This window comes from Tachyglossus aculeatus (genome assembly GCF_015852505.1).
Source record: "Tachyglossus aculeatus isolate mTacAcu1 chromosome 12 unlocalized genomic scaffold, mTacAcu1.pri SUPER_6_unloc_2, whole genome shotgun sequence".
NCBI lineage: Eukaryota > Metazoa > Chordata > Mammalia > Monotremata > Tachyglossidae > Tachyglossus > Tachyglossus aculeatus.
This window is the reverse complement of record NW_024044829.1, coordinates 16,333,062-16,354,879: the sequence shown is the minus strand read 5'-3', so window position 1 is coordinate 16,354,879 and position 21,818 is coordinate 16,333,062. Positions and strand designations below refer to the sequence as shown.

Below are 21,818 nucleotides of genomic sequence, written 5' to 3'. Positions count from 1 at the left end.
TAAAATGAGCATATATTCTTCAGAGATTTGAAAAAGAAATCTCAATCTTAATTTACCTTAAGTTAAACTATTCTGCTTTTGAATAGCAGAGCTGCGTTTATATTTTCTACAGTTTCACTTGGGGACAGTGTCCCAGGAGTGTCTTCAAAAAACTTAATAATTTAAACAACAAGATCATTAAATCTCCAAATGTTCTAGGTCTCTTGAGGATAGATTGTTATTAGGTTATGTTGGTTTGGTTCACGAAGGTATACTATAAGATTTTCCTAGTATACATTCCTTCTGGAAGTTTTTACAGATCTTTCCTCATTCCCATCGCCCTACTTTCCTCCTATTTCAATATTTAACTTTTATATTTCTTATCACATAGTCTTTAGCTCATATCATATTTTTTTCACTATTTCATCACGAAGAGGAGTCCCAGTTTCTGGAAAGATGAACTGTACCCTCCAGACAAGTAGCAGAGACTCTGTCTCTTGACTCTCTTCCCCAGTCACTTTAGGCAGGTTGCTGTCTACCCCTTCTGGGCCTCCCTTTCTCCTAATATTTTTTCTGATCTTACCCCCAATTTTTATCTAATTCACTCTCCCCTACCTCAGACTGGCTCCCCTAAAATCTCCCTTCCAGTTCAACCCCATTCCCTCATAAAATTGTTCTTACATACAATAACCTTTCTAGACTTACATTCTTTCAAAACCATCATTATTACTATTTTTGTAATTATTATCATTATTATGTGCTGTCGAATTATTTCCAATTCATAGTGACTCCATGGATATATTTTCTCCAGAACGTCCTGTCCTCTACCATAATCCGCATGGTCTCTATCCATCTAGCTGCTGGTCTGTCTCTTCCATGTTTTCCCTGGACTCTTCGTAGCATTAGTGTCTTTTCCAGAGAATTAGTCCTCCTGACCATGTGTCAAAAATATGCTAATCTAAGTCAAGTCATTTGGCCTTCAAAACCTAGATAGGCTAATAATGATTTTTTTTTCCTACTTGACATCAGTAAGCACAGGCTAACTTCCTCTCACTTTCCCTCTTTGGGCTTCTAATACTCCACTGCCACTATATCACTTTCTCACCGCCATTATAACCACCACTACCACCATCACCACCCTGGTTCTATGCCATGATACTTGGACCACAGTGGCCCCAGGAACTACTGAAACAGCCACCCTACTGGTCTTCCTTCCTCCAGCAGTTCTTTCTTTCTATTATGGCATTTTGGATCATCATTTCAAAATGATAATTGGAAAACAATTTCCCTCCTCAAAAATCTCCCATAACCACCTGTTTGTTCTTGCAAAAACCAAAATCTTCTATCCAATATTTGAAGTCTCTCCCATATCTTACTCCTTCTTAGCTTTCTACTACTTTATCTTGCTACACTACAGCTTACTTGCTTTATACCTACACAGTCCAAGGAAATCTTCTAATTGCATGTCGGCCACTACTTTCCCAGCTCCAACCCATTGCTCGTGCCACTTCCTACTGTTCGAAACACTGCTCCTAAAGGACTGCACCAAACCATGGCCTTCCCCTTCTCCATCTCCTTCCTAAAAATCCAGTCCCTCCAAAAGACATACTTAATGCTTTCTCAGTCATTTCACGTTCTTCCAATTACCACCCCTCAGTGCTTTTTCACTATTTCACAGCAGAACCACCCATAGCATATCTGTTCCTATTAAGTTAGATAGTCTATTTAACCAAATGCTTTTCAAAATATATGTCTTTCCAGTTTCTTCTTCCTCATGTTTTTAAATCTATTTGTGTCTTTCTATCCTCATTAGAGTACAAGCTGATAAAATATAGTACTACGTACAGTGTTCTGCACAGAGTATGCACTCGATAAATATGATTGATTGAATGAATGAGTATAGGGAATGTATGCTTGCTTCTGTTGGACTCTAGTAACATGAATTACACACAGTAGGCACTCAATTAATTCTGTTGGTGGATTGGAGTCATTCCATTGATCACTTCAGCACCTAATATTGTTTATTGATTTATTCATTTCTAAGTGAAGAAAATGTAAAATAAAAGATGCAATCCCATTCTTTGAGTTGCTTACAAACCTAGAGGGACAGAGTAAACATAAATTGACAACTATACCATAGATGGTAGTTAGATAATAGAAATCAAGAATGACACAAGTGAATTAGTGAATTTTGTTAAAGATGTTTTGGGATAATAGGAAGATCAATACAATTTCATTATCCTAAATTTAAAGACTTTGGTTAAAAACTTTGGCAATTAACAAGTACAAAGCAACAAGGTACTTAGTGTGATAATATTTAATAGCATTAGAACCTTTGTGCCCATTTTTCCGAGTTTTCTTTCTACTTCTTAATAATGTATTCAATTTATAGTTCCTGCACACAATGATGTCTCAAAACAAGTGGATGATATGATGATGATGACACAGTAGCTGTGATTCTAATTCTATTAAGACCATTCACCAGCTAGTTCAATATTATGTTGTCTTCCAATCTCCTCACATGGGGAAAGCTGTTTTTTGAAAAGGCAATTGTTTCTTCCTTAGCGCTCAGTAAATAATCTTGTCATCTAATACATACGTTAATAATACAATGAGATAAAATAAATCTTTAATCCCCCAAATCTTTAGTCAGTCATTTATTGTCAAGAGATAAAAAATATTTGGAACATTATTATTATTACTACAAATCATATTTGTTGAGCACTTACTGTGTGCAAAGCACTGTATAAGCAGTTGGGAGAGTACAATATAGCATCAGACACATTCTCTGCCCCCAACGAGCTCACAGTCTAGACTGGAAGTGGCTTAGTGGAAAGAGCATGCACTTGGGAGTCAGAGGATGTGTACTCTAATACTGGCTCTGCCATTTGTCTGCTGTATGACCTTTGGCAAGTCACTTAACTTCTCTGTGCCTCAGTTACCTCATATGTAAAATGGGGATTAAAAGTGTGAGCCCCACATGGGACAACCTGATAACACTGTATCTATCCCAGCACTTAGAACAGTGATTGGCACATAGTAAGCGCTTAATAAATACAATAATGATCAATTATTATTTATTATTACTATTTTATATAGTGTCTCATGATAAAGGACTCATGTCTTATTTTTTATAGTAGTCATTAGTCACCAATTAGTCATTGGTGCAGCAATATATGGAATATCTCATAGCTGTGAAATGTATATTTATATATACCTACATATATACATGTTATTTTTGCTGCCCATTTTCACCCCATTTAAATGCTGGGTGTGAGTGGTACTACTTACAAACCTGAAAGAATTTCAAAGAAAGCACTTTACCAGGCATTACACCATTGTGCCATGTTTCATTTTTAGTCCTATCATAAGGAGTTATTTTCTCCCTCTCCCTTGTCAAAATTACCCATGGAAATATTTTCTTTTAAGTCATGGCTGTCTTCAAGGCCTCCTTCACATATTTGTTCCTCAGGCTGTATATCAGCAGATTCAACATGGGAATTACCAAGGTGTAAAAGATGGACACTACTTTCTCCTGATCAGGAGAATGCAGAGATGCTGGTTGGACATAGCTAAAGCTAACTGAGCTATAAAGCAAGGTCATGGCTGTCAGATGGGAGGCACAAGTGGAAAAAACTTTTTGTCTCCCCTCAGTAGAGGGGACCCTCAATATGGTAGCCATGATGAAGATGTAGGAGATGAAGATGAACGGGAAGGTGATGATAGCTAGAATCCCGGACAGGGTGAAAAGGAGGATCTCCTTAATATGGGTATCAGCACATGGGAGCTTCAGCAGCAGAGGAACATCACAAAAGTAATGGTTCACAACATTGGGGCCACAGAAAGTCAAGCTCAGCAAGGTCTCTGTGTGTAACAGTGAGTTTATAATTCCTACTAGATAGGACCCAACCACAAGATTGACACAGAGCGCCTTGGTCACAGTGATGTTGTAAAGCAGTGGGTTGCAGATTGCCATGTATTGATCAAACGCCATGACAGCCAGGAGGATGCCTTCAGAGGATACATACGTGATGAAGAGGAAACATTGAGCAAAGCATCCAGTAAAAGTAATGATTTTAGTCTCTGAGAAGTAGTTTGCCAACATTTTTGGAGCAAAGACTGAGGCATAACAAATCTAAAAAGGAAAGGTTACTGTGGGAAAAGTACATAGTGATTTGAAGTCGGAAATCAACCTGGATTAAAATAATCATTTCAATATTTCCTACCAAAGTAACAAAATAGATTGCTAGAAAAAGCATAAAAAGAGGGACATGAAGCTCTGGACGATCTGTCAATCTCATAAGAATGGATTCAGTAACTGTAGTGTGATTTCTTACAGCCATTTAATGAATTTGTCAATTAGAAAATCCCTTAATGGGCCCATACAATAGAGAGATGTATCATTAATATTTATAGACGGTGACAGATAAATTGCTTGTGAAATACATATATATTATATATATACATATATGTTTACCATTGAGGTAGTCCTTTAAAGAGATTCACATTAAAAAGTCCTTGGTTTTGTTTTCCTTTCATCCATCTCTTTTTATTTATTCATTCGATTTCATTGTTCTTCTTTCAAGCAGTTATGCTAGATTTAAACTATTCTTATCCAACAGTTTGGAGAAATCTACTACTTCATTCTTCAGGATTGAAGTTCAGATTACCCACCCTCTCCCTCATATGGCTGTTCTTGAAACTGGAAGCATGACATCAAAATGTTCATCTGTAAGTCTAAATATCAGGTAGGTTAATTTTCCAGGGCCATCTGGGCTAACAGAAACTCCTGAGAGTCCATGATTTCCTTTTAATCCTGAAAGAAAAAAAAAGGAGTCTATAAACTGGTCAGAAAGGTATAGATGAAAGCAATTCATTTTTCAGGGACTAAATGTATTAAAACAAATGTGTCAAATTAAACTTGAGTCCCAAATTTGAAGGAAAGTTGAAGAGCAAATGAAGTTCTGTGGCAAAGAGTCTAAGTTTTGATAGGTTTGTCTCAGACTACCCCAAGTTTGAAACTTATACATCTTTCTAACAAAATATGGGGAACTCAACCACTTAAAATAAAAGTTTGTTCAAAAGCTCTGAAGAAGATTTTAAAGTCTTCTAGTGAAGCCAAAGAATCTAGCGGGCAAAATTGGATCACATTAGTAGAGGATTTAAAAAAACTCAAATGAGTTTTACTACATCAAAAACTGGTAAATGTAAGGTGATACTGATCAGGACTCTTGTGGTTTCTCTTGTCCACTGAATCATTATAATAAGTTTATTTCTAAAGCTTATTTAACGCTGCTTATAAGTAACAAAATATGATAGTGTAAAACAAAATTGGCAACAAATATTATTCTGAGCAAATTAGAAATCTGTTCTTGAGTAAATTTCCCAGAAATCTTTGCTTAGAAAGAAATCTTAGTCAGTGACCCTTTCCCCACTTCAGATGTATGAAAAGATGGAAATTCTACCTCTGTTGTAACCAATCGAGGGCATACATTCAACGTACTAGAAAACAAATATTTCAAAATATTTTTAAAAAATATTCACCTGATTTTATAGATATAAAATAGATGGCTCTTAGTAAGAACAGAGAACTAGAACTGGAATTTACCTTTAAATATCCATGGCTTTCATAATAATAATAGCATCATTAAGGAATTTGTGTGTCACAAGCATTATACCAAGTAATCAAGTTGGTACAGTATCTATCCCAATTGGGGCTCACAGTCTAAGGAGAGACATGCACTAAAATTAATTTCAGGTAGGACTGAGTAATAGTAAAAATAACGGTGGTATTTGCTAAGCACTTACTATGTGCCAACCACTGTTCTAAATACCGGGGTAGATACATAAGCTAATCAGGTTGACCCATGTGGGGCTCACAGTCTTAATCCTTATTTTACAGATGAGGTAACTGAGGCACCGAGAAGTGAAGTGACTTGCTTAAAGTCACACAGTTGGCAAGTGGGGGAGACAGGATTAGAACCCATGACCTCTGACTCCCAAGGCCATGTTCTTTCCACTAAGCCACATACATGAAATATGGTACATAAATACTCTGATGAGTACTTAAGGGCCCGGGTGGCAGAAGGACTGACGTGACAGGGAAGTATGAAATAGGGTGCTTAGCAATTAGCTGGTGAAGGCCTCCAAAAAGATGAAAGAATTAACCATCCAGATCAGATGATCTTTTCTTTTTCCAAAGATCTCCGGGGATGACAAATACATAATTTTCTGGGTTTGCCTGCTTCAGAGGTGTATCCTGACAACCAAAAAGCCTTAGATGTTAGGATACTTTTCTCAACATTGACTCAAGGGTGCCAAGTGTTGGGTTATTCCATTTTGGAGCATCATAAACAAATGGTTCTGATGAATTGTGACCTTTGCACATTTCTTTCTTGTACCTTTGTTCTAAAATGCTATGCCCTAATGATTGCTTCCTGCTCAAATTCAGATCTCCATCCATAAATTATAAAATAAATTTTATTTATAAAATTGTTTGTGTTTCTTCCTTCTCCATTTAGAATCAGACATAAACCATCTCTCATGTTTCTGATCTGAGCACTCTAAAGCTTAAATGAAATACAGTTCTTAGCAGTTTCACAGGTAAGTGAAAGAACATTGTGGATAAATTGACAGAGGTCTTCAAAGCTTTAGACCTTGGTGGAACTATGGAGGTCTAGAATCAATCAGTCAATGGTATTTATTAAGCATTTACTATGTGCAGAGCACTGTACTAAGCACTTGGGATAATAGAATACAAGAGTTGGTAGACACACACTGGCCACAAGAAACTTACAGTCTAGAGGGAGAGACAGACATTAAAATACATCATGAATATGAAATCAATATGAACATGTGATAAGGCCTGAGGATGAGGTGGATATCAAGTATTTAAAAACTATGACCTGTAGGCCTCTAAGAAAATCTCTGTTCAATAAATAAGATTGTGCTTCTAGAGAAGTGAAAGCAATTGTTTTTAAAGCAACCTCCAAAATCTTTCTTTCCCCTTTAGCATAAAGCTATTTGGATTGAAGGGAAATTGAAACACCCAAAAATGATTAATATTAGCATAGCAAATTGTAGCGTTCTCATAAATGCCCAAAGTACATGAAGTTTTAGCACAGAGCTATGGTTTACCAAAACACTGAAATATTTGCATTTTAATAGCCATTAAAATACTAAAATAATTTTTGAAAAATACCATCTTTTGATGTAACAACTGGCAAGATAAAATCATAAATCTCTCAATTGAGCTTATCTTCAATTAGTAGTTACTGTCTTGTGGTCAACTACAGAAAAGCATTATTGAAAATTTGAAAAATTGAAAAATGTAAATGGCTCTTTTGTATGCATAGGGCTAAATATTTTTCTTGCTCTATGGTTATAATTTTTTCAAAAGAACCTACAAATATATAAACTCATTAAGCATATAGATGGTTTCTTACAACGTTTCAGACAGTTGCTGCTAAAAATTGCTGAATACAAATAATAGCAAAAATTTCAGTAAATTGTAGAATAACAGCAAACTTGTCTGAATATTTTAAAAGGTTGCATAATTTTCTGGATATTAGAATAAATCATACAATAAAATCACTCTCTTATATAAGGTAAATATAGGGCATATCCGTAAGATGGCCCTTGGGTACCCATACCTGTATTTAGTGTTATAGCCAGTGAGCATCACAACTTCTTTCATTGCACTTTAGTCAGTTACTTAGTCTGGAGCAAATTTGGAAAATTAAATTCTAAACAGTTCATTTCACATTTAAATAACCCAAATAGGACAGTAAATATGCAATGTAAGAATAACACCAAAAGTAGACAGTAATTTCCAAAATGCATTAATCCTTATATTCTGAGCCTTGCGTGGATAACCCCTTCATGCAGCAGACAGTTCTGCCATGAGTTGACTCCGTGGGTTCTGTTAATATTAGATGCAGTGACATTTGGGGACACAGTCTCTTAAGCCCTTCAGAGCTCTGAATCCTAGCTCAGAACCTGAATCTGGTTCATTAAAGTATCCTGTGGGACTTCTGATGGCATGGATCCTCTCTGAAGTGTGGAAATGCCCTGGCGGTTTGTTATTTTCCTTTCCTATTTTAGTGATTTGTTTCCTATTCCCAGAAAAAGGCTTTTCATCAGTCCCAGTCTAGCGCAACTTCAAGAAACCTATTTCATCCATGATAAACTCTAACATAAATCTTAACATGGAGAGCCAATTAAAAACAGATTTTATCTCAACTGGAGCTGAAAGCTAAAGTTAATTCTGTTAGTAACCTTGATTGTACTCTGTCCATCAATCAATGGCATTTATTGAGCTCTTGGGATAGTAGAATATGATACAGTTGGTAGACATGATTCCTGCCCTCAAGGAACTTACAATATGGTGGTAGAGTCAGACATTAAAATAAATTATAGAAAGGGGAAGTAGCAGAATATAAGGATATGGACGTGAGTGTTGGGGGGCTGAAGATAGGGTGCATATCAAAATGTTCAAGGTGTACAGACCCAAGTGCATAACCAGAGAATATGTTTGGGTGACGAGGATGGGGAAATGAGGGGTTAGTCAGGGAAGGCTTCTTGGAGGAGATTAGATTATAGGAGGGTTTTGAAGGTGGGGAGAGTTGTGATCTGTCAAATAGCAAGAGGAAGGGAGTTCCAAGACAGTGGGAGGAGAAGGGCAAGGTGTCAGTGGTAAGAGAGATGAGATCAGGAACAGCAAGTAAGTTGACATTAGAGGAGTGAAGTGTCCAGATTAGGTTGCAGCTGGAATTGAGTTAGGTTAGATAGGGAGGGGTCGAGCTGTCTGAGTGCCATAAGACCCATGATAAGGAGATTCTGTTTAATGAGGAAATGAATGGGCAACCACAGGAAGTTTTCAAAGAGTGGCAAGAGCATGATGCTGGGAGCCAGAACACACAGGAATCAGTCCCAGCTCTGCCACTAGCCTGTTGAGTAACCTTGGGAAAGTCACTACCTCTCTCTGCCTCAGTTTCTTCACCTCTAAAATGTTGTTAGTTGTTGTTGTTAGAAGGTAAGTGACTTACCTAACATTGCACAGCAGGTAAGTGAAGAGCCGGGGTTAGAACTCAGGTTCCTTGACTCCCAGGCCGGGGCCCTTCAGCTCCAAAGCTGTTGTATCCCAATAGGGATTTCCGTACTCCTTATGTTCCTGCTGTTTCAAAAATGAATTCAAACAGCCTAAACCTACAGTCCATTCTATGCCCTAAAACAGGAGTGCAAATGAAGTCTGGCATCAGTCTGAAAAGTATCAAAAGGAATTTATTGAGCATACAACTACACAAAGGAAACAAAATACATCATCTCTGCTCTCTGTCAACTTCCAATCTAAGGAAGAAGTTTTGTCGCACCTGTATGATTCTGTACCATGCCTATTACTTTCTGTCATTGCTTTTTGCCTATAATTTCAAGAAACCCGAAGCTTCTCCCAGAGCCGGCTACACCATGTTTCAAGCAGACCTGGTGCAAGAAGGAGGAACAGAGCTGAAGCAATGAATGGGAAGGAAAGAGAAATGGAGATACAGAGAATTGAAGGGAAGGGAATGAGGAAAAAAAGGGTGGCAGAACAAAGTAGTGGAAAAGGGAGTTATGAGAGTTACACCAAACATTTCCTTAGGTGTATAGTTTAAATACGTTCATTGGACAGTGTGGAGTCAATTCCCAACAGATTCATCCATCATAAAGCCCTCCAAACCCTGAGCTCCATCAGTGGCCTTCTAAAGTGCAAATTTTCCTGGTCTGCTCTGAGAAGGGCCATCAGGCCTGACATTAATTCAGCTTTAGTGCAGGGAGGTACTTTGGGAAGTTAGGGTTACACCATGTACAGGGTGGCCACCAAATCCCTTTTTGGCACAAAGCTGGATAAGTTTTATGAGCACAATTCAAGATACAGTGACAGAAAGAGCCATAGCTAACAGGAAATTGCAGAACTTTGGTTCTAGAGCACTAACCCTGTTCCTAAAATTCCAAATATGGAATAGAGAGCAAAGCAATCATAAAGCAGAAACATTGTGAGAATATTTTGTTATGGAGATCTATCAATCAATCAATGCTATGTATTGAGCATTTAGTGTGTGCACAGCATTCTATGAAGTGCTGGGAAAAATACAGTGCAACAGAGTTAGTAGGCATATTTCCTGCCAACAAGGAGTTTACAATCTGGGGGAGGACCTTACAGTTTAGAGTTTCACCGGAAACTATCTGAAAAATGTTGGATTTAATACCTTGGAGTTGTTCACCTATTAATTTTTGGTTTATGTAGCCTTGTTTTCACAGAAAAAAGTTAACCCTAGAGCTCTTCTATGATTTCCTTTTGTCTTCTTACTATGAACACCTGTGTTACTACTCATATTCATTTATTGTTCACTGTCGTCCATTTATTGTTCACTAGAGAATCAGTGTGGTCTAGTAAAAAGAACAAAGGAAAGGGAGTCAGAGGACAAAGCTCTAATCCCAGCTCTGCCACTTGTCTGCTGTGTAAATTGGGGGAAGACATTGAACTATTCTGTGCCTCAGTTTCATCATCTATATAACGGCGATCCAATACCTGTTCTTCCTCCTATTTAGACTGTGAGTTCTGAATGGGATAGGGACTATTGGCGTTGCTTAAAGGAGGCTTTGATGAAATTAGTAGTGACAATTTTCCCCCTCTATTGACCTTTTCAAAGCCTCCTTCACATCCTTATTCCTCAGGCTGCAAATCAAGGGGTTTAACATTCATTCATTCAGTCGTATTTATTGAGTGCTTACTGTGTGCAGAGCACTGTACTAAGCGCTTGGGAAGTACAAGTCGGCAACATATAGAGATGGTCCCTACCCAACATCGGGCTCGCAGTCTAGAAAGGGGGGGACAGACAACAAAACAAAACATGTAGACTGGTGTCAAAATCGTCAGAACAAATGGAATTAAAGCTATATGCACATCATTAACATAATAAATAGAATAGTAAATATGTACAAGTAAAATAAATAGAGTAATAAATCTGTACAAATACATGCAAGTGCTGTGAGGAGTGAAAGGAGGTCTTCTAGACTGTGAGCCCATTGTTGGGTAGGGACCGTCTCTATATGTTGCCAACTTGTACTTCCCAAATGCTTAGTACAGTGCTCTGCACAAAGCAAGTGCTCAATAAATACGATTGAATGAATGAATAAATGAATGAATGCATGCATGAATGAGGTAGGGCGGGGGATGAGGAGGAGGAGAGGAAAAAGGGGGTTTGGTCTGGGAAGGCCTCCTGGAGGAGGTGAGCTCTCAGTAGGACTTTGAAGGGAGGAAGGAAGTTAGTTTGGTGGATGTGTGGAGGGAGGGCATTCCAGGCCAGGGGAAGGATGTGGGCCAGGAGTCAACGGCGGGACAGGCGAGAATGAGGCACATCGAGGAGGTTAGTGGCAGAGGAGTGGAGGGTGCAGGCTGGGCTGTAGTAGGAGAGAAGGGAAGTGAGGTAGGAGAGGACGAGGTGATGGAAAGCCTTGAAGCCAAGAGTGAGGATTTTTTGCTTGATTCGTGGGTTGATGGGCAGCCACTGGAGATTTTTGAGGCGGGGGGTAACATGCCCAGAGCGTTTCTATACAAAGATAATCCGGGCAGCAGAGTGAAGTATAGACTGAATTGGGGAGAGACAGGAGAATGGGAGATCAGAGAGAAGGCTGATGCAGTAATCCAGTCGGGATAGGATGAGAGATTGAACCAGAAAGGTAGACGTTTGGATGAGAGGAAAGGGCGGATCTTGGCGATGTTGTGGAGGTGAGACCGGCAGGTTTTGGTGACTGCTTGGATTTGTGGGGTGAACGACAGAGCAGATTCAAGGATGACACCAAGATTGCAGGCTCATGGAACGGAAAGGATGGTAGTGCCGTCTACAGTGATGGGAATATCAGGGAGAGGGTACGGTTTGAGAGGGAATGTAAGGAGTTCAGTCTTGTACATATTGAGTTTTATATGGCGGGCAGACATCCAGACGGAGATGTCCTGAAGGCAGGAGAAAATACGAGTTTTGAGTGAAGGAGAGAGAGTAGGGACAGAGATGTAGATTTGGGTGTCATCAGTGTAGAGATGATAGTTGGAGCCATGAGAGCGATTGAGTTCACCAAGGGAGTGAGTGTAGATAGAGAACAGAAGGGGGCCAAGAACTGACCCTTGAGGAACCCCTACAGTAAGGAGGTGGAGGAGGAGCCCGCAAAGGGGACTGAGAATGAACGGCCAGAAATATAAGAGGAGAACCAGGAGAGGACGGAGTCTGTGAAGCCAAGGTTGGATAGTGTGTTCAGGAGAAAGGGGTGATCCACAGTGTCAAAGGCAGCTGAGAGGTCAAGGAGGATTAACATAGAAAAGGGGACATTAGATTTGGCAAGATGGAGGTCATTGGTGATCTTTGAGATGGCAGTTTCGGTGGAGTATAGGGGATGGAAGCCAGATTGGAGTGTGTCAAGGAGAGAGTTAGCCTTGAGGAATTCGAGACAACGAGTGTAGACAAATTGTTCTAGGAGTTTGGAAAGGAAGGGTAGGAGGGACATAGGGAAATAACTAGAAGGGGAGATGGGTTCAAGAGAAGGTTTTTTAAGATGGGGGAGACGTGGGCATGTTTGAAGGCAGAGGGGAAGGAACCAGTGGGGAGTGAGTGGTTGAAGATGGAAGGAGAGGAGGAGGGAAGGGGCGAGAGATTTCATAGGGATGACCAGGGTGTAAACCACTGTAGATACTTGACCTTGCTCCTGGGAATACTGGGAACTGGGCTGAATGTAGCTGAACGACAGTGAGCCATAGAACAAGATCACACCTGTCAGGTGGGAGGTGCAAGTGGAGAAGGTTTTGTATCTCCCCTTGACAGAGACGATCCTGAGGATGGTGGTGACAGTTTGGATGTAAGAATTACGATGATAATTTAAGGTGATTGTTACAATAACTCCAGAGAAGGTCCATAGCAGCAGCTCATTGGTGTGGGAGTCAGAACAGGAGAGTTTCAGGAGAGGGGGGATATCACAGAAGAAATGATTGACAACATTATGTCCGCAAAAATTCCATCTCAATAATCCAATGTGTGTGTCAGCGAATTGGCAAGACCTTGCAGATAAGACACAGGCACTAGCCGAAGGCAGATCTTTGGGGTCATGATAGCTGTGTACTATTTATGGTTGACAATCACTGTGTAGTTGTCATATGCCATGACGGCCAGGAGGAAGTCCTCAGTGGTAATATAAATGGCAAAAAAGAAACTCTGAGAGACACAGCCAATGAATGAGCTGGACTTACATTCCAAAAGGAAATTTATCAGCATTTTAGGGGCCATGTCAGTAGAATAGCAGATATCACAGAGTGAGGTTATGCATAAAGAAGTACATGGGGGTATGAAAGGTGGCATCGATCTGGATTAATAGGATCATACACACTTTTCCTACCATAGTGACCAAATAAATGATCAAGAACAGGACAAAGAGAAGCATCTGCAATTCTGGGCGATCTGTCAGACTCATAAGCAGGAACTCAATCACTGATGTGTGGTTGCTTCCAGCCGTGTATTCAGATTTTCAAATGGATTTTCCTTTAAAATGGAGAGCAAAATGATATCAACAATAATTGATCATATCATTTATTAAGCATACTTACTAAACTATGAAAGAGAGCAATAATTGGGGTATTTGTGGAACATGTATTACATGCTAAGCGCTGTGTAAGTGCCAAGGTAGATACAAAATAATAAGATGGGACATAGAGGCTGCCCCACCTGGGATTCAGCCTAATCTCCATTTTACATATGAGGAAAATGAGGCCCAGAGATGATAAGTGACTAGGTCACAGCAAAGGTAACAGAGATGAGGTTTAAACCCAGGTCTCCTGTGCTCCAGTGATAGGGATTGTAGTAGTAATAGCATTTATCGATTGTCTCCTGACTGCCATATACTGAACTAGGCACTTTGGAGGGTACAATAGTAGCCAAAAACACTTTCCTGGTCCATCAGTGAATCAGTGAATCAGTAAACACTGTACAGTTGTACTTGGAAGAGGACAATACAATACAATAGTTGGTAGAATAGTTGGTAGACATGATAGAGGAGGAGTACAGAGTAGTGGATAGAGCATGGGCCTGGGAGTCTGAAGATCATAGGTGCTAATCCTGCCTCCTCCCCTTGTCTGCTGTTTGGCCTTGGGTAAGTCACTTTGCTTCTCTGTGCCTCAGTTACCTCAACTTTAAAATGGTGTTGAAGACTGTGAGCCCCATAAGGGACTGTTTCCAACCCAATTTGTGTATAACCACCCCAGCGCTTAGTACAGTGCCTGGCACATAGTAAGTGCTTAACAGATGCCATTATTATTATTATCATTATTAATCATGCCCACAAAGAGTTTACAATCTATACGGGGAGACAGACATTAGAGTAAATTTTGGATTAGGGAAATGGCAAGGTATATAAGTGCATTCACTTCAATATCCAAATTAATCCTACTTTGCCATTTGAAAGGCTGAATTAATAAAAGATATCAATCATCCTCTTTGTGACCAAATGCCTTCATTCAATTACAACCCAGTGAAAGAGAGGAAGATATTCACTGAGACAGTGCTTAGCCCCAATCCTCCACTGATACACTCAGCCCAAAGAACTTACTTAAATTCCATCCAGATGTAATTTTTTTGTTTTGTCTTGATTTGTTTTCCAGCTGCTACTACTGTTATTGTGGATGAACTATAGTGAATCACAGGCTTACTCAAAACACCTCTTAGTTTGGAAACGAAAGGTAAAACCACTGAGATGACTCATAACAGTACCCTATGCAGCTATGCAACCTCAGGATGTGGAGTTTGAAAGAAACCTGAATCAGAAACCAAAGTTATTTTGTGGCCATTAGAACCAATCCTATTTTTCTGTAATAACCAAGTCCTATTCTCCATTGTGGAGTGATTAAGGAACTGTGGAGGAGAAAGAAACCACTCTTATGCCCAATCTCTTCCCAATTAATTCTCAATTAGTAAGAGGCAGCCATTCCAAGGATAGAAGATACGTGTCCTGCTGCCTACTCTGCTCTTTGACAGTGTGGATCTCTCTGGTACACGGAAGAAAGATCAACTGGGGGACAAAGCAAAAGGAATCAGCATTCGAGAGAATCTCTAGGAGTGTGTGTCTGCCCCCCTGGCCCAAACACAGGCCAGCCATGGTGTTAAATGGTGTCCCTCGACTGTGCATACAAGGATAATAATATATTTACTAAGTGCTGCAGTGGATGCAAGAATATCGGGTCCGACATGGAGCTCAAAGAGGGAGAAAAGATGTTGAATCCCCATGGAACTAAGGCACAGATAAGTTAGATGATTTTCCTAATATCACAGAGCAGGTAAGGGGCAGAGCTAGGATTAGAACTCAAGTCTCCTGACTCCCAGGCCTACCCCTTGATTTCTTATGCTGAACATAAGTGGGACTGATAAGAATTCTCCTTTCTCTAACTGAGTTCTTATGACATCCCTCTGAGTCAGCCAAGTCGTCTCATATATAGAGCGCAGAAATTATTAGTCATCATTATTATCATTTTTATTGTTAATACTTTTGTTAAATCAGCTTCAGGCCTCATTAATGTAGATATCTGTGTATCCATGGCAGAAAGCAAAAGGAACCAGAGTTTTACTACTTTAGTTGTAAGGGACCCACAAGAAGCTGAGTTGTAATATAAAGCCTTGAGGAGAAAATTTGGCAATCTGAGTAGACTAAAATGAATAAATTGTAGTTGAAGAATTTGGATTTCTTCCCCCTAGGAGGGCAGAGAAAGCACAGCACTTTCCACTGAGGGAATGTTCAGTTTGTAGGAAAGCAGCATGGCCTAGTGGATTGAGCGTGGGCCTGGGAGTCAAAAGGACCTGGCTTCTAATCCTGGCTTTGCCACTTGTCTGCTGTGTGCTCTTGAACAAGTCACTTCACCTCTTCAGTTCCTTCATCTGTAAAATGGGAATTAAGGCTGTGAATCCCATGTGGGACAGGGACTGATAGACTTCCCAGCACTTAGTACTGTGCCTGGTACACAGTAAGCACCTAATACCCCTATTATTATTATTAATATGTCCTGTTAACTGGCTGGTAAAATCACTAACTTTATTCTTGATCTCAACTATTTTTACTAGTAAATCAGACTCTTCCATCTTCCTCCATTCAAAAACCATCAGATGTGTTAGACCATGCTTTGGTGCATTGTGGAACTGTTGATTTTCAGAATGGCTCCAAGGAGACTGCAAAATCCAGATAGAGAACTGTGTCCTGGGAACATCCGCTCACTAACTGGGCTTTCATTGATGATATTCAGCCAGGAATGGGTTGTAAGGAAAGGGACAAAATTTAGAAAAGCCTTTTTTCCACTGTGCTCCAAGCTAGGAAGGTTATGACATAGCTCTCCCCTATTCTCTGAGAAACCACCTGAAAATGTACATCGCTCTAACGTTTTAGATGGTATAATCTTAAATTTGAAAGTGCAAATAGCCAGATATGTGTTAACATAACCACATACTAATTTCACTCAAAATGTCCTCACCTTTTTAGTGGCTTTGATTTTTGCCTTCCAATTCTACTCTACAAGTAAAAAGTAAATTAATATAGCCACTTACTTCCATAATAGAGGAATTTTGCCTATCAATTCTAATCAGATTCACTAGATAGAAGTTATCCTCTACACTTCACTTGCCTGCAGAGACCAAGCCAGTAAATGGAGAGCAGAATATTCTTCCCTCAAATCTTTCACGCTGATAGACTTCCCGTATCAGATGAGGGTGTTAGAATGGCAAAGAAATACTTGCCATCTTTAATCATGTAAAATCCAGATGATTAAACTCCTGTTTCTGGGAGGATTCAGCCCTAAAGGAGCTTATATGGATAATGAAGATGTTCTTTATATTGGACAGAGGGTCTCTTGGACACAGGATCCTTGGCTGATAGCACAGTTCCAAAACTCATGCGACCCACAGATTGGATCATTAACCTGCCTTTGGGGTCACCTGGGCTCAGACTTCTCTGATGGCAGTAGTGTAGATTCCTCTTTTTTTAACTTTGAGACTGTCCAACCTCAACCTTTAGAGTAGAGGAATGGCATTGCTACATGTCTGTATATCCTCGTTTGTATTAAAATGAATGTAGAATTACTAATATATGATAGTAGACAGTGCTGTGCATAAAGACTGGAACGCTTTTTTCAGAGAAGGGGAAAAGAAGCAATGCAGCCTGTAGAGAAGCAATGTGGTTTAGTAGAAAGAACACAAACCTGAGAGTTGGAAGATCTAGATTCTAATCCTGGATCCAACACTCATCTATTGTGTGGCCTTGGGCAAATCATTTAACTTCCCTGCTCCTCAGTTACCTCATATGCTAAATGGAGATTGAGACTGTGAGCCCTATGTGGAGCAGGGACTGTGTCCAATCCAATTATCTTTATTTGACCCCAGGGCTTAATACAGTGCTTGACACATAGTAAGCATTTAACAAATCTCATACTTTTTAAATGTGATCAGTAGGGTTTGTACACGAGTGAGGGCTTAAGAAATAGAGTGCTGCACTTGAAGAGCTGTACATATGTGCTCCTGGACATTGTAAATTCAGAAGTGCTCAGTAAATGCAGAACTGCTGAGATGGCAGATGGGACGATTTAACCTGAGAAGAATAGCAATTAACAGAGAAGTTCTCTTTGGAGGAGATGTGAGTATTGAGGGTTTTGAACGTGAGAAGGATGAGGAAGATGATCATTCCAATTTGAAGAGGGAGGGAGTTCCAGGCAGAGGGATGGGCATGGGGAAAGCATTGGTGGTATGAGAGACAAGACCTCCCTTGTTCCTCAGGTTGAAAATCAGGAGGGTCAACCAGGTAATATATTGGGTATAAGCCACTGTGTATACTTTCTCTTGCTCCGTGGATTACTGGCACCTTGGCTGGAGCCAGGTTTGAGAGCAGTGAAGAGAGTGAGCTGGGCTGTAGTGAGAGAAGAGAGTGGATAAGCAGGAAGAAGATAATTTAGTGGCTTAAAACCAATGATTTAGGAGTCTCTGGGTGCTGCAGAGAGGAGTGGGCAATTACTAGAGGTTTAAACAGAGAAGATAAATGCAGAATGGCATTTTTGAAGGTTCTCTTTTGGGCAACAGAATGACATACATAATGGAGAAAGGTGAAATTAAGTAGGTCAACCGATCATCATCATCACTGAAATTTATTCCCTGCTTGCTATGTGCAGAGCACTGTACTACACATTTGAGAGTAAAATATAATAGAGTTGGTAGACATGTACCTGCCTACAATGTTTACAATCTAAAATGAGAGGCATAATATAAATGGATGTTACCCATTTACAGTAAACCCTGTTATCAACACTAATGCATGATGCTGTCATGCAAACTGTTAAAAAATCCTGAACCACTAAGACTCTGTTTTTGGAGGAAGAAAATAGCTTTTGAAGCTAAGGAGGAAAAGAGCATTACAAATTCCTCAGTAGTAAAATTGAATTTTATCATCTACTGGAATCTCCTGAGGAATGAATTCAGTTTAGCAGATCATAAAATCCATTCTAATTTAGAAGGTGCATGAATAAATCAGGATTCAACACTGCGAAACAGACTTAGCCCTACCTTCCCATCCCAAGGTGTGTAATTTAGAGTGTTCTAGTCTCTAAGGTCATAGCTGAGTGTCAGTTCACTTATTTTCATGATTTTGTCTGTGTGCATGGCTGCATTTGTGTAATAATAATAATTATGGTATTTGTTAAGTGCTTTCTATGTGCCAAGCACTGTTCTAAGCATTGGGGTAGTTACAAGGTAATCAGGTTGTCCCACGTGGGGATCACAGTCTTAATGCCCATTTTACAGATGAGGTCACTGAGGTCCAGAGAAGTGAAGTGAATTGTCCAAGGTCACACAGCAGACAGGTGGCTGAGCCAGGATTAGAACCCACATACTCTGACTTCCAAGCCTGGGCTCTTTCCACTATGCCGTGCCGCTTCACATTTGTGTATATGTACGTGATCAGAGGTCTCTAAATATATGAGTGGGTCTCTGTATAAGTGTGGGTTGGTGACAGTGCGGAGAAGAGAAAGACATTGATGGAGAAGATGGCAGTAATAGTATAGAGTAGCTTTAAGTGGAAGGGATAAATAAAGCTTCCCAATTTGCTGGTAAAGCAAAATTCATTCATTCATTCAATCGTATTTATTGAGCAATTACTGTGTGCAGAGCACTGTACTAAGCGCTTCGGAAGTACAAGTTGGCAACATATAGAGGCAGTACCTACCCAACAGTGGGCTCACAGTCTAGAAGGGGGAGACAGACAACAAGACAAAACATATTAACAAAATAAAAGAAATAGAATAAATATGTAAAAATAAAATCAATCAGTAGAGTAATAAATATGTACAAACATATATATATAATGTGATATGGAATATTTTGTTCGTATAGAACCCTGGCCTGAGAGTCAGAAGGATCTGGATTCTAATCCCTTTTCTGCCACTCATCTGCTGTGTGACCTTGGGCAAGTCATTTCAGTTTTCTGTGCCTCAGTTATCTCATCTGTAAAATGGGGAAGAAGACTGTGAGTTCTATGTGGAACAGGGACTGCATCCAACCTGATTATTGTTCTCACCCCAGTGCTTAGTATAGTGCCTATCCCATAGTAAGTGCTTAACAAATACCATTTAAAAAGTAATAATAATAATAAACAAGATTGAAAATTAGCTGGTATCTTCGGCTAGAAAATACTTGTTCCATCCAGAAGCGTCAAATATTGTCAGGGTGTATCAACGTTTCAGTGAAATTCAGTACATTTTAAGGAACACATTCTTGCTATCAGAGAAGCAGCGTGGCTCAGTGAAAAAGAGCACGGGGTTTGGAGTCAGAGGTCATGGGTTCAAATGCCAGCTCTGCCAATTGTCAGCTGCGTGACTTTGGGCAAGTCACTTAACTTCTCTGGGCCTCAATTCCCTAATCTGTAAAATGGGGATTAAGACTGTGAGCCCCCGTGGGCCAACCTGATCACCTTATAACCTCCCCAGCGCTTAGAGCAGTGCTTTGCACATAGTAAGTGCTTAATAAATGGCATCATTATTATTATTATTATCATTATCAGGCAGTGCGTTCCTCAACCAAGTGAAGGTAAGTGTTTTGGCAGTTATACAGATAATTAAGAACAATGAGCTACTCTAGAAGAAAAAAAATTACCTGGACCCTTGAACCACCTTGGATCAAATTTGATGGTTGCTCAACTTTTTATTTCACCTTGTTATTTGACCTTCACCACAAGTCACTCATCACAATAGAATGCATGGCACTGTGATTTGCTTTCCTGAAACTCCCTTTCTAAAGGCTTTTGAATAAGAAGAAACCTATATTCATTTGGAAAAAAAAATTTTATCTGTAACAATTTCTTGACAGCATTTTTTACATCTTTATTCCTCAGGCTGTAGATAATAGGGTTAAACATGGGAAAGACTACAATATAAAACACAGCAACAACTTTGTCTGTGTCCAGGGAATAGGTAGCAATAGGGCATAAGTACATGAACAGAAGGGTCCCGTAGAATAAAGTCATGGCTACTAGGTGGGAAACACAGGTGGACAAGGTTTTGCTTCTTGCTCCCGAAGATTTGATATTCAAGACAGTGATGATAGTAGATACATATGATAAGAAGATGATCATAAAAGTGTTTGTTTGGATAAAGCCACATAAGAGAAAAAGCAGAAGCTCATTTAAATGGGTGTCAGCACAGGACAATGCTAACAACGGGGGAATATCACAAACAAAAAAATGATATTGGAGCTGCAGAATGGCAACCTGAACGTGAGGCAACATGCACAATTGAGGTGACGCTCCCGCTTGTGTATGCCCCAACTATAAAACCAACACAGACCCTCTGAGACACGAGTGTTCAGTAAAGCAGTGGGTTGCTGAAAGCAACATAGCGATTGTATGTCATTTCCTCCAGAATAAGGCATTCGACGTCTACAAAGCAACTGAAGAAAATACAGCTGTAATAATAATAATGATGGCATTTATTAAGTTCTTGCTATGTGCAAAGCACTGTTCTAAGCGCTGGAGAGGTTACAAGGTGATCAGGTTGCCCCACAGGGGGCTCACAGTCTTAAACCCCTTTTTAAAGATGAGGGAACTGAGGCACAGAGAAGTTAAGTGACTTGCCCGAAGTTACACAGCTAATTGGCAGAGTTGGGATTTGAACCAATGACCTCTGACTCCAAAGCCCGGGCTCGTTCCACTGAGCCATACAGCCATACAAAGAATTGCTTATCTTGGCTGCTAAGAGGTTCACTTGTATTTTGGGAGCAATAGCTGTTGAATAACTGATGTCCAGGAAAGACAAATTACTGAGAAAACAGTACATGGGAGCTTGAAGACCTGAGCTGGTATTGACCAAAACCGTTATTCCAATATTCCCAACCAAAGTTAATACATTAAACCCCAAGAAACACCAGAAAAGGGGTAACTCTGAGAGGTCGGTAATCTGTGACTCCTACAAAATGAACTGTCAGAAAGGTAAAATTTCTCTCAGCCATCATCTTCATTTGGATGTCCTTTATGCCGGGGTCCAGCTGTTGATGAAGTGTGGGAGTTACCTTCCTCGTGGGAATGGGTGGTGTTAGAAAATCCTTTACACTTCAATAAATGTCATTTGCTATTATTATTTCTTTTTAAAGGAGGATGTTATTAGAAGATTCCAGGTTGAGGAACTAGGGGCACTGAAGGATCAATGACAGCAGTTGTTGGAGAATCTGGATTTCTTGCAGGACTCTACAGGATACATGGAAAAATAATTCACAGATCAATAAACACACACATCTTTGTTTATGTAGAAT

General features: G+C 39.8%; 3 pseudogenes; all 3 read right to left on the bottom strand.

Annotated features, from left to right (window-relative positions):
* Positions 1-3,403: 3,403 nt before the first annotated feature.
* LOC119921222 lies at positions 3,404-4,322 on the bottom strand (annotated as a pseudogene).
* Positions 4,323-10,626: 6,304 nt separating this feature from the next.
* On the bottom strand, positions 10,627-16,124 carry LOC119921430 (annotated as a pseudogene).
* A 4,126-nt stretch (positions 16,125-20,250) lies between these two features.
* Positions 20,251-21,518, bottom strand: LOC119921429 (annotated as a pseudogene).
* Positions 21,519-21,818: the final 300 nt, after the last annotated feature.